Raw genomic sequence first — 14,070 nt, forward strand, 5'->3', positions numbered from 1 at the left:
ACACCTTCTCCTGGAAGCCAATATTAGGACAATGGAAGAAGAAATGTTGTCTGCAAATAAAGTTATACCCATCATAACTAGGTATCTTGTGGTTTACAGATTAAAAAGTAGCTTTAATTCTTTCCCTCCTGACATTCACTCTCTTTCTAATGCAACTGAGATTTGGGGTGAATGATTTTATAACACTTCCATGACAAGTACACATCTTCTGTAATGCACTGAAGAAGAATATAATCATGTATGGCTTTGCAAACTCTTAACAATTCGACCACAAGGATAAGGTTCTCAGAGGCGTTTATTACATCCAGTGGAATGGTTATCACTTTAACTTCATGAAACAACAGGATCATTGGCTCCTGACTTGACTTCATATGCAAGACATCCAGTATATGTTTCCTAAGGGTTTGATAATTTTCATATAAATGAAAATATATGTACACACACACACACACACACACATAATTTGCCAGAGATTTGAATGAACAGGCAGATAGGAGAAAACCAATTTCACAGTAAAGTATAATATGCTCACATCACTTATTTATTTAAGAATATTCAGGCCAGACATAATAGCTCACATCAGGCATACCAAAACTTGACAGGCTGAAGAAGGCAGATTGCCACAAATTGAGGACTGCTTGGGATACATTGTGACTTCCAGGCTCTCCTGGGTTATAGGAAATTCTTATCTTAAAACAAACAAACAAACAAATGACAGCAATAGCAAAAATCAACAATTTGGCACAATTTTTATTGAGTTGATTTTTCATTGGTCATGTGTTTGTAATGACAGATTAGACTATCTAATGTAGGCTATCTAATATGAATTATCATTTGTATGGATGTGTTTGTAATAAGAGATTACCTTTAACCAATCCCCCATGATGTGTTTTTAATGAGAGATTGGAAATCTAATATTACTTATTATTTGTATGGATGGTTCATTGTTTTTAATTAAATTTTAGATTTTGGAGGGTAATTTGTAGTTTAACAAAATTGGAGGAGGCCTTAAGGTACCATTATGGCATTATCTTAACCATATATTCCTTGTTATAATGAAGTTTGGCTTTGTCCCTTAAGGGTTTGTGTCTGGAAAAATTGGCTCTATTAAGCGTTGTAGTCTTTGAAAGGCAGGGTCTAGTCAATAAAGAGATCATTAAGATTCTACCCCCAGAAGGAAGCCGTGTTGGTCTCCCAGAATAAGTTATAGCCTTGAGAATAAAAAGATTGATGTAAAAGGGAACGCAAGGGATCCTGCCCTCTGCCTTCATCTTCATCTGGTGATCCTTCTGCCTCCTGCTTCTGTCAGGATTCCATCTGTCATGAGGTTCCACCGGAGTACAGAACAATTGGAGCTACCTGATTTTAGACCTTCAACATCCAAAAATGGGCTCTTTATAAATTACCTGACATATAAGGTCATTTTTATTGCAATAGAAAAGAGATTAGTGTGATCTCTCTCTGCAAAGGCAGAAGTACAAAAAAGACTTCTCAGACTAAGACTCAGAAGGAACAGATCCTTGAATAAAGTGAGCCTTGCACACCAGCCTTCAGACTTATAAATGAGGGAACAGTGTCCCATGTCAGAGATATGATGATTTAAAACTCAATAGAAAAACCTCAGTTGTTTTGTAATCAAAGGCTATAAAAAGTTTCTATTGATTTAAGTGTTTCATTAAACTCTACTTCCTACTGTGATGTACATTTTATTGTATCCATATTCATAATGGGAAGCCCCATACTGAGCCATGTGATAAGCATTTATCCTTGGGCATCACGGTTAAGTCACTGTTCCTTTAAATTAAGACAAGAACTTTTGTTCTGAAAAACCACAAAATCAGATAGTAAAATTTGGGCAATTTATATCAGTGCTGAGACTTCATGGAAATGTCTTTAGACAACAATCATAAAAATGCAGATGGCAAGAATATATAATGAGATTTGGGGAATTTCAATTTTAATAACAGAATAAAACACTGTCTCTTGTCTGTAATTTAATAAGGAGAGCTTTCCTGGGGTCATAAAATGTGAAATTGTAGCCTGAGGTATCTCAGTGACAACTAAGATTCAATAAGAGCTTTGGAATGAAACATCACAGGGTTTTATGGCAAAGAATGCACCTTTGTAAATAATGCTCATAAAACTAAGTCCGTGTATCTTAAATATTTTACCACTAGATGCTAAAGAGAAGCTGGAGGCGGGCAAACAGAATCAATAATTGAATATTGTGCAGGAAAGAAAGTTTTTATGATATTTATTTTTCATTGATGCAACTATCTTGTACTTTAAAACGAACTCGTTGGCTTTTCTACAGAGGTGTTTTGAAATTGAATTTAAACTTTTAGGACAAGTAAGGACAGTCTTAAGTAATTTTCATGGTGATAAGGGGTCTTTTAATGTATTTGGCATCCACAATAAAGCCAGCATTATAAATGGGCCCTGTTTGCAAATATTTTGATTTAAAATAAGAGTTGCTATGCTACACTTTCACACAAGAGGGCAGGATTGGGACAGACACAGGACTGGCCTGGCAGATCTGTTTTTTGTTTTTTTTTTTTCCTTTGGAAATAGGAGCCCTGTACAATAGCAGCATGAAACACACTCAGCAAGTTGCATTCATATATTTTTGAATATTTACATACAGTGTACTGACACACAACATATATACATATATCTATCCATAGATCTATCTGTCATCTATCTAGCTCTCTATATGTCATCTATGTATCTATGTATCTATCTATCTATCCATCTATCATGTAAAAGAAACCAAGAAAAATGGTCAAAAATTTGGGAGTGAATAAGGATGGGTGGTGTATAGGAGAGATTAAAAGGAAGAAAGGGGAGGGGGAAATGATGTAATTACGTTTTAATTAAAATAAAAAGCATTTAGGAAAGAAAAAAGTGAGAGCTTGTTTTACTTCATATTTATGGATGGCATGTCATGCAGGAAGAACCTCCACACAATAGTACTGCCAGTAAACAAAAACTATGAAATTTTGCAACAATAGAAAATGTTACATCCATTTCCATGTTAACATTTGAAGGACTTGCTAGGGGGAATGAAGAGAAAATATAAAATTCAGAAATTTTCCCATTCCTGAGGTGTATAGTTTTGGGTTTGCTTTCTTTTGTTTGTTTTTGTTACAGGGTCTCCTGTATCCCAGACAAGTCATGACCTCACTAAGTAGAAAAGGATTACTTTGAACTTCTGACTCTCCTGTGTCTGCAGAATCTTGTCAGTGTTGGATTACATAGCCCCAATGCCAGATGTATGCAGTGCTGGGAATCTAACCCGGGTCTCCTGCCAGCAGGATTTGTTTCTTTAACAGCATCTTCCTCCTCGTAAACTGAGCCTCCATCTCAGATCGTTCTGCACAGTAATTGTATTTCTTGTTAGGTAGCACATTCCCTATATTCTATATTTCCTATTTTGATGAATAGTCAACAAATTAATGGCAAAAAGTTAATTTTGATATAGAAAATGCATTCTTTACAGAATGACCAACAATAAATAAGGAAAAGTCAAATGTGGAGAAGTGTCCTCTACATCTTTATAGTTGGGGAAACTGAGAGCTTGCCTGACCATCCTAGACTCTAGACAGGTGGCTGCCTGGCTCTTAAGAGTCATGGAAAACATACAGCTGCTTCCTGACAACTGTAAGATAAAATTTGTAGCCACTTAGATTACCCTTATTGCCCTTCTCTTCCAACTCCTTCCGCGGGAATTCAGATCAGCTTCCATCAAATAATTAGTATAATAACCAAGTAACAAAAAATTTTGTAAAACAACTTTCCTAAGAAGTTTTCATCAGCCGTTGTCACCTATGACATTTTGTTGCTGTAATTTTAGAGAATTTGTTAGCTTCTTATTTGATCTCCATGAAGCATCTAATTCTACTTACCTCTCTTCCATTTAAAAACATTATCTTGGGCTAAGAAGGATTTCTCAGTGGATAAAGCACTTGTCAAACAATCACAACAAACAGAATTTGCACCTTGAAATCCCTTGTAAAAACCAGGCAGGTGGAGTGGCCAGCTGTAATACCAGCAATCAAGAGGCAGACAAAGAAGATCTCAGAGGTCAGCTTGCCCTCTCAACTTCCTGGAGTTGATGAGCTCCCAGTTCAGAAAAGGCTTTGCTCAATAAATAAAGTGGAGAGTGATTGAAAAGACATCCAATATCAATTTCAGGCTTCTACACATGTGTGGGAGTATCTTCATAGGCCCCTCCCCAGACACACGGATTTGTCTACACACATATGAACATTCACACACACAGGTATATATATATATATATATATATATATATATATATATATATATATATCATATACAAACATAATTATAAGAATATTTCCCCTGCTAGCATTGTTCCTTACTTCCCTGGACTTAACATGTTAGTCTCTCGAAAAACTTTAACTTCCTAAAAGTTTCTATTTTTTGTTTTTTTTTTTAAATCATTTTATAGTATAGTGTGTAGACATCCTCTGAACAAATACTGTTACTTCATTTAGTTGTTCCAAACATAACTATTGCTTAAGTCTCAATTATAAGCTCTAAAAACTTATGAAGTCAAGTTCTGATTTTCCACCTAGAAATTCAAATATGCTCAAAGAGTTCTCATTTACCTCTACTCAAATCCATTTCTCCTTCCTTACTTAGCCTAGTAAATGACAACGACTCCTATCAAATATCACCCAGATATTTTTGCCATGATTTTAATTTTTCTCCCTTCCTCAGGTTCCCCATGAGTGGCTGCTCCACAAGACACTGTTTGTCAGTATAGCAGTCATCTCTAACTTTCTTTGATTTTGTTCAAACCTACAACCCACTGGAACAGTGGCTCACAACCTGTAGGCCATGATCCCTTTATATCTGATGATTACATTATGATACATAACATTAGCAAAAGTACACTTACAAAATAGCAATGGAAATAATTTTATGGTTGGGGTCACCACAACGTGAGGAACTGTATTAAAGAGTCACAGCATTAGGAAGGTTGAAAGCCACTGCTGAAGAGAGCCTTCTTTCTAAGGTTTGCTTATATTTAAAATATGGACAATGAACTTAATCCTTACTAGCAGGGACTTAAAGAGATTCTTAACTTTGATTCAACAACAAAAGGCCTACATAGAGGTCTTTTCCATTTCTTTCCTGTTAAGGATATTGCTGTTGGAAGATAATAACGTGCTAATTCAGTGAGTGGTAAGGATATAAAATGGAAGGCAGCAGTTGCACGGGAATGGCAACAAGGATGTAGCAACTATGCTACGATGACTAATTTTACATCAGCCCAAATGGATATGGGTCATAATGTATGTTGTAATCACTCTTTATGGGTAGGGCTGTGAGAACATTTCTGGGATATTATCATTATCATTAATATACTGATATTAATATTATCATCCCCAGATCCAGAAGGCACTGGGACTGATGTGCACAGACTGAGCTGTACTCTGTCGTGGAGGCTGGAAGAAGAAATCTATACACATAGATACACATAGACATACATGATTAAAAATAGAACTAATCACAGAAACTCTGTTTCTCTAAAGAATGCCAATTTTCCACTCCTTTTCTTTTCATATAGAAAACACAGTTTACGTTTTGTTTATAGTTATCTTTATCACGATTTCATAGAAATTTAAAGCAAGCTGATTATCTCCTAACTATTTCTTGGGTCTGCCTCCTCCTTTTAGTCTCCTTTGTTAATAACTTTCTCCCAGGAATCATCACTTCAATCATCATTTGAATCTTCAACGCAGGGCTCAAAAGGCTCCAGAATTCCTTTCTTGCTGGCCTTGCAAGCTCATCTTTAGCTGATCCTTTCACCCTCTTTCCCCCGGACTAAGCCTCTGTCTAGTTGTAGTGAGGTGTTGATTTCACCACTATTCAGACTCCCCTACTTTCCTAACTCAATATACCTGCTTGGCATTTGTATCAAAGCATTTTGAGTATCTTGATGAAACTGCAAAATGTGACATACAACTTCACTTCCCCCACTATCATTAATATTCCTGTTATTGGAATGTCAAACATTTCCTCATTTCTTGACATAGTCAGTTTTTAAAGCAGAGATCCAGTCATGGAAAATAACAGCTCTGTCTCCTTAACATTTAAAAATTAATCTTTGCCAAATCTCAAATGCTATTTGAGGATTTAAAAATATGTTTTGCTTCTAAATTGGTGTATAAATTGACATTAATTATAAAAACTGTATGATCGTGACTTAAGTATTCATCAAGTCTAGTAATATCTGTCTTAGTAATTGTTTTGACAAATAAATCTATTAAAAAGCTTCCCTTATATTAAATTACAATGTTTATCTTATAAATAAATAATGTTTGGGAGTTGGTGTCATGACTGAAACAGAATAATTTGCTGCTATAGATAGAAGGTGCAGTATCTGGGCTGCTGTGGAAAGTTAGATTAATTTTAGTGTGTGGATTAATTTCCTACTGCTACTCTAAGACACAATTTCCAAGAAGCTGGTAGATTAAAATAAAACATTTATTACCTTACATTTGTGAGTGTAAGAAGTCTAAGTTCATCTCATTGGGCTACAGTCAAGGGTTTACTGAGCTTCACTCCTACCTGGAGTCTCTAAGAAAACACATATGTGTCCCCCATCTTCTTAAATTTTCCTAGTGTTCTTGATTCATCATTGAATCTTCCTCACAACAGGCATCTCTGGTTTGACTCTTACTCTTCTCTCTTTCACATTAAAGGGCCTTCAGACTACATTGAGCTACCTGGATGAGCCAACACAAAACTCTGTATTTTAGCTCGTGTTGATTAGAATAAATAATTCCATCTACAATCTTAATTCTCCATTTTCCATATGATATAACATATTTAAAGGGCATGGGGATTAATATGTGACATCTTGAGGAGGGAATAATATTTACCACAGTGGATAAATGACTAAAGGTAGCATGAGATATGGTTATGACTTTATGTTTATATCAGTTATACAGAGTTGAATACGTACTATATTTTAATACTTGCTCACACCCAATTCTCCCTTAACAAATGCAATCACTTAAGCAGTTATGGTCATGTATATTTTATGACTATTTGGTCCAAGCCAAGGGTATTATTCTTTCAAGTACTTATTTTCCCTCTCATTTAGATACTTTTTAAAAATTATTCTTAGGGTGTTAGTAACATATGCCTACTTACCTACTATGAGATTTCTCGTGCCTGATATTTCTTTATCATTTCTTCTGGCAGGAAGGACAATTGAGGAAGACCATCTCTAGAGCTCTGGTTCTCTTTAGTATAATTTTAGGTATTTTATAGAATCATCATTAGGAATTAAGAAATCATATGTCTGTCTGTTTAGCATCACTCACTACAAGACAATACATCTTTGTTGATCTAAAGTGAATATGCCCAATAGGGTGGACTAATGCCCAGTAATTATATAATATTAATTTTATAAGAACAGAAAAGGCATGTCAGCTTCAGGAATCAATTTCTGAGAATGTCCCTCAGGCCTTGCTTCCAATTTTCATCGTACACAGTGAATTTTTATAAGAAGGTGATTAAACAGTGTGAGAATGGAGTTGATGTGGCCTCAGACATCAAAGGAAGGAAATCATTGCCATGTATCTATACATTCTGCAAATATATGTTGCAAAATTTAATAGATTGTGCTACTGTACCAAACACCAGATGCATTTTTAATTAATAAGTTAATAAAAATGAGTCCTGAAGTTCTTAAAGGTAATCTTTGCTGTGTCCCATTTGTTTTTCAAATTACCAGAAGTGTGCATAGACCTTGCTTGTGTTCTGGAAAACAATGAGACCAGATGAGCTATTGATGCTTTGAGCCATCATCTATGGACAATATCATCTACCTAGATTCTCAAGCAAGAAGTCACCATGATTCACACTCCCTTCATCTCAGATATAATAGCATGGTGACAGTCAGCTCCCTTGTCTTCCTCATACTTCTTTATGTGTTTGTATAAATGACTTTATTTTCTTCTCCATTTTGTATGGGTGAGCCTATAACATGTCATTAGAAAAAATGAAATGAATGGAGTATAAATAAATAATTTTGAATTTTATTTGTTTTCCCAAAAATTTTAACATTAAGTTTACAGGAATTACATATGCTCCATGATGTGTAATAGCTATGTTTGAAAATATATTACTCCAAGGATGCCGTCTTCCCTTATTGTATTCATTCTAAGCAATGTTTAAATATTACCTTACTAAGATATAGTTCACATGTCACAAAATGTACTCTTTTAAGGCGTCCAATTCTGTGGTCTGGTATATTCACAAACCCATACAGTTATCAGCTCAATCAAGTTATAACAGTTATTACTCTCCAAATTAACCTTTAACATATCAGTGATTACCCAATAGCCTTCTACTCATTCTAACACTAGGGAAAAAAAATCAATTTACTTTCTGCCTCAATGATATACATATTAAGGACATTTCACATAAATAGGACATTTCCTTCTGTGACTGATTCTATTTCTTAGCATAATGTTTCCTAGGCTCATTGGCAATGTAGCATACATAGGTACTTCATTGCTTTTTTTATTGCTGAATAATTATACCATAGGATGGACATGCCACACTTTACTTACCTACTTAACAGCTGATACAAACTAAGATAATTTCTACCCTTTTATTCTGGTGAGGAATGCAGACATAAGCATCCATGTACAAGTTTTCACGCCGTTATGCACGCGTTTCTTTTATGCTCTATCCCTAGGAGTGGGACTCTGGGTCATGTAGAAACTCTAGTTTTGTTTCTCTAGAGTTAGCTTCACGAACTGCTTTACACTCCCACCAGCAGCTGTGTGCACATGTGAATTCAATCTCTCTACATGGTCATCAGCGGTCCTAGTTTGTATAACCTTTGCTATGATAAAGCAGTCTGATCAAAAGCAACTCAGGGAGGAAAGGGTCCACTGTCATCTGTCACTGAGGGGCACCAAGGTGGGAACTACAGCAGAACCATGGAAGGACACTGCTTACCGCCTTGCTCTCTCTTCATTACCTTTTCAGTGAGTTTCCTTTACAGCCATTACCACCTGCCAGCCAGGCCACCATCTATGGTCTGGGTGTTCTCCTGTCAATCCTTAATTGAGATTAATGCACAGCTTGTCTGTAGTCCAATCCAACAGACATATTTTCTCATTTGAGGTTCCCCCAACCCAGAAGAATTTATCTTGAATCAAATTGATCAAAACTAACCAGCACAACCCTTGTTAAATTTTATCAACACCTCTTTATATTAATATTTCCACAAAATTAGTATCTTTTTATCACCAAAACCACGTACTTGACATAGTGATATTTCTTTTAATCTGAAAAAATCTTTTGGAAATATTACTAATTATAAACATCTACCGCCACAACTCTTGGGCCCACATTTTAATGTCTTGGATATTATGACAACATTGATCATCCTAAATTTAAGTTTTGTTTCTGTTCAGTTTCTTCTCTCATTCTCAACTGTATCAGTATTTATCAACTGTATTTAGTTTATCTCTGTTTTAACCTTTGACTTAGGTTTTCCACTTCAAATCAAAATCTGAATAAAATATTCCTATTCTGAATATTTTTTTCAAAATTCATATCAGTAACTATTCCATTTTTCTTCCTGTGAAAGCATTTTACATCTGTATCTAAGGTCAAACATGCTGTTTCATATCTTCAATTAGACTGGAAACACATGGGGAATAAAAACTATCTGGGACACATTTTTCTGAGTTCCCTTATCCATAGTTACAATGTAACTAGTTATTCAGTAGTTACAAACATGTGCATTTTACATGGAACTGGGTTATGGATGTACACCTTGGTGAAACAGCACTTGACTGGTTTGATTCTTATCACCCTAGGGACAGTGATATTTCAGGAAAGATTATATTTCTATCATTATAAAGTATGCAACAATCTAAAGACTTGCCTACTTCTTGCATGAACTGGAAGATACTCTACAGAACTGCTTTCAATAAGAAAATATGAAATATTCTATGGTAAAAATTTACATACCACTTACAGGAGACTGCTGTTCTGAAGAAGCAAGTTTTAGCAGCTTTGAGAAAATGAAAGCATATGTTTTCCTCACATGGGAGTTTGAGGAGAGCCTTCTGGGTTGGCAGACAGCTGTGCTCCAGGCAATACTTTAGGACCTGGCTTTCCAACTCTGCCTCTGGGTTATACCTTAAGATTTGTCCTCATTTGCTTGTATGGAGCAAAGTTCAGATATGTCTTTTTTCCAGTTGGTGTGAAGAGACCTGGGATACCAAGGCTCTCTGAAGGGTTGAGAAGCCAGGCCTGGAAGCAACGTCACTGCTGTTGACATCAGTGATAAGAACTGAGTTAGTGACACAAGTTCGCCAGCGGTACTGGGAAACACATGGACTGGCTAGGCAATCGTATCAGCTACAACTGTCTGAGCATTCTGGAAATGATGGAACTGAGGACAAGAATCAAAATACTCCTCTACATGTATACAGATCAATCAGTTTACTAATGAGAAAGCTCAGGCTACATGACGTCGATTGGTTCTAATGCTGCTTGTGTTAATTCAGCTCCCAAAATTAAGCGGAATCACATGTCGCATGTAAGACACTGAGGGTCTCTGCCCCCTGTTGGCTTTGATTGGAAAATAAAGTTGCCAGCGGCTAATGGCTGAGCAGGGAGATAGAGGCAGGACTTAGAAGTTCCTGGGCAAAGAAAGAGACTCGCCATTGCCAGGAAAGGAATAAGATGCAGGCTTGAGAGCAGCAGAAGACATAATACCCGCCATGTAAGAGCCGGGTAAGAGTTGCTTCAGATGCCTCCTCCCTCACTGGGTCTAGGAGTATCAGAGGGGAGGTGTTAGCAATGTGGAAGTTTGGGAGTGGCCCGTCCATCGAGCTGTTTAAGGTATATTAAAATAGAAGGCTGCATGTCTATCTTTCATTTGAGAATCCAGAGCATCGGGTGGATACTAAGGAACACGTGCTGTGGCCGCCGGGTGATTAGAGTGGATTATTACCTACAGCAACAGCTGCAGAGACTATTACTAACCATCTCTGTAAGCCCTAGCACTTGATACTCTGGGGCCTTAAAAATGTAAGCTTTTCCACTTTCTCCTTCTACAGGTGGGGGATTTACATATACTAGTGTATATACTTACCTAATCAATCCTTTATCATCGTTGAGATGCCATATACCTCTCCTAGGTATGACCGATCACCATATATCTAACTTTGAATCCATCCTGGTAAAAGCTGCATGTAAGTAGATGGTGATTGGTTGAGAGAGAAAGTGAAGGAAGTTAAAAATGTGAGGATACGGTGGTATTGTGTGGTAGGATTTATGAATCCAAGGTTATATAGGTGGTCATGTAAGACCCTTGAAGCTGGGCCTCTGCTCAAGTCCCGGGATGAGCTGGCCAGCACCCCAGTGTCCTGAGAGAAAACCACACCTGATGCAAACTGCAAGAGGTTTTATTATCAGCTAGCTGAGGATGAAGTCCCTCCGCCATGCAGGGCAGGGGAGTTGACCCTGATCAGTGACAGTAGGGGGCTTTTAACAGCTAGCTGAGGAATTGGGAGGAGTTGGGAGGAGAGTTGGCTACAGCTCCTTTCTGGTGAGGAGGGGAGTGAGCTGCAGCCTCCTCTCCCGCGTCTATCTCCATGTGCTTGTAGGTCTTCCTACAATTATCGCATCTCTGGCTGTAAGGCACAGAAACAAAAAGGCTTTTTGCTGGCTATAGAGAACAAAGAGCTTCTTTCTGGCTTTTTTTTTTTTTGAGATCAGGGAAAACAAGCTTGGGGAACATCCAGGGGCTTTACCTTCTAAGGAGAAATGTTCTAAGTCGCTGTCTCACAGTAACAATCTGTGCAGCCTGGACTTCCTCATTTTAAACTGAGCGGTTGGTATGTGTGCACGTGGATGAAGGCTCTGAGAGTTGGGCCCAGTTCTGTCTTTCCCAGAATGCCCAGAAAGTTATAGCTGATATAGTTGCCTAACTACCAGTTATTTCTTTGTCATCAAGAATATCCGCTTACTCTCAGTTACCAAGCATGCTCCCTTTCAATCATGACATCTAGTGTCCAATGATTATAAGATGTTGGGGACATGATATTTGCCATTTATCATCTTTGAATTGTGATCTATGATCTCTATCATCTAACAAAAGCAAGGCTTTGACCACAGAGCATCACTAAGCATTCATTCGTTCAACTGTGTACCACATCATGGGGTTAACCCAACACAATGAATATAAATGAATTAAAATAATGAGTATCACTTAGCCCTTGATAAATTTAAGCTTCTACTGATGTTTCTGCCACTACATATTATTGAATTTGTTATCTAGGTAACAGGAAAGCATTTACTCATTATAAGTAATCTTTCATTAATATATAGAAGATATTTAAGGGGCTCTAGGTTACTAACATGAATTTTCCTTACTTTTAAACATATATATGCTACTGAATAAAGGTTAGCCTCTTACCAAGGTAACTATTTAATATAGTACTTTAATTTCTGTAGCAGTTATAATCATACAATAAATGGAACACTAACAGATTTGTGTACTCTGGTTCTAATTGTCAGTTAAGTAATGTTACAACTTGACAATTTAACACCTTTGTGGGGAAATTCAGAACATCAGTATTGCCGTAATTTGCTCTGACTAATGTAGTTTAAATTCAGTTTGTTAATTTCATCTATTCCTTTGTTATGCTAACATCTTAGGAAAACTAAGTACATAAATGATTGTTTTCTTGATAAATAAAGCATTTAGATTGAAATAAGTCCAGAAACTGAAAAGGTTCTATGGGGCTTTACCAGGGTTTGTGTTGTTGTTGTTGTTGTTTTATCTATTTTGCAAACAAAGTCTTCGTAGAAATGATTTGTCTCTTCTCCCATACAGCAAAAATGACAAGAAGAGCTGAAGTATTCCTTCACTCCTTTAAAAAAAGATTTATTTAGTTATTTATTTTATGTATATGGGTACACTGTAACTGATTGTGAGCCTTCATGTAGTTGTTGGGGATTGAATTTTTAGGACCTCTGCTTGCTCTGGAAGGCCCCACTTGCTCCAGATGCACCAGAAGAGGGTGTCAGATCTCATTATGGGTGGTTGTGAACCACCATGTGTTTGCTGGGATTTGAACTCAGGACCTTCAGAAGAGCAGTCAGTGCTCTTACTCACTGAACCATCTCACCAGCCCCAATTCCTTCACTCCTAGGCAGTGTAAACAAGTGACCCTCAAAGGCAGTTAATTAGATATGACCTAAGAACAGCAGCAGAAGCATTTTTAGACATCTAGTGTCTGTCAGCGCTATGTCTTCCCTTTTCTTCGTCTTAAATAACCCACATCCACATGCACACTACAGGACTAAATGGACTTTGAGTTTTAAAAAGGAGAATAAAAAGGGGATTGTAGCAGTAGTGAGTTAATCTGTTCTACTGCCACAATGTTGTGGATTCTTGGATGAAAGACACACCTGTAGCCTTATATTTAATATTCCCTAAGCAGCTCAATGGTGGAGATAACTCTCAAACCTCCATACGGCTGGGCTAGCATACTCTCCTCTTCAATATTCCTGAATTATTACTTACTAAAATCTATATTCTGTCCTGGCCCCCCTGGCCTATATTCCTCTTGAGCCATGATCCCATAGTGAAAGTGGGTGGAGCTCAGGAGAGTAACTAGAAGAAAGGGAATAAGAAAATATATTTGATCAAAGTTCATTATACTCGTGTATGAAATTATTAAAATGTTTATTTTATTGCCAATAATCCCTTTCAAAACATGTCAATATTATTTCAGTGAGAGTTTATGTTGCTATTGACATCATAAAAGTAGGATTTTCAAACAGAGTACTGCTTTATTCATGTGCACGCTTATAATTAACTGTGGTTTATAAATTGTAAGGAGCCGCCTTCACATTCGCCATTACAAGATGGTGCTGATGGCACTGACACCCGTGTTCTAAGTAGTAAACAAGCAAGCTGCGCATGTGCCGGGGTAGCTTTCCATGCCATGTGCTCTGCCTTTCCCGTGACGACAACTCCGGCTGATGGGC

This window comes from Mus caroli, unplaced genomic scaffold (genome assembly GCF_978045245.1).
Source record: "Mus caroli unplaced genomic scaffold, Mus_caroli_1 scaffold_4, whole genome shotgun sequence".
Classification (NCBI taxonomy): domain Eukaryota; kingdom Metazoa; phylum Chordata; class Mammalia; order Rodentia; family Muridae; genus Mus; species Mus caroli.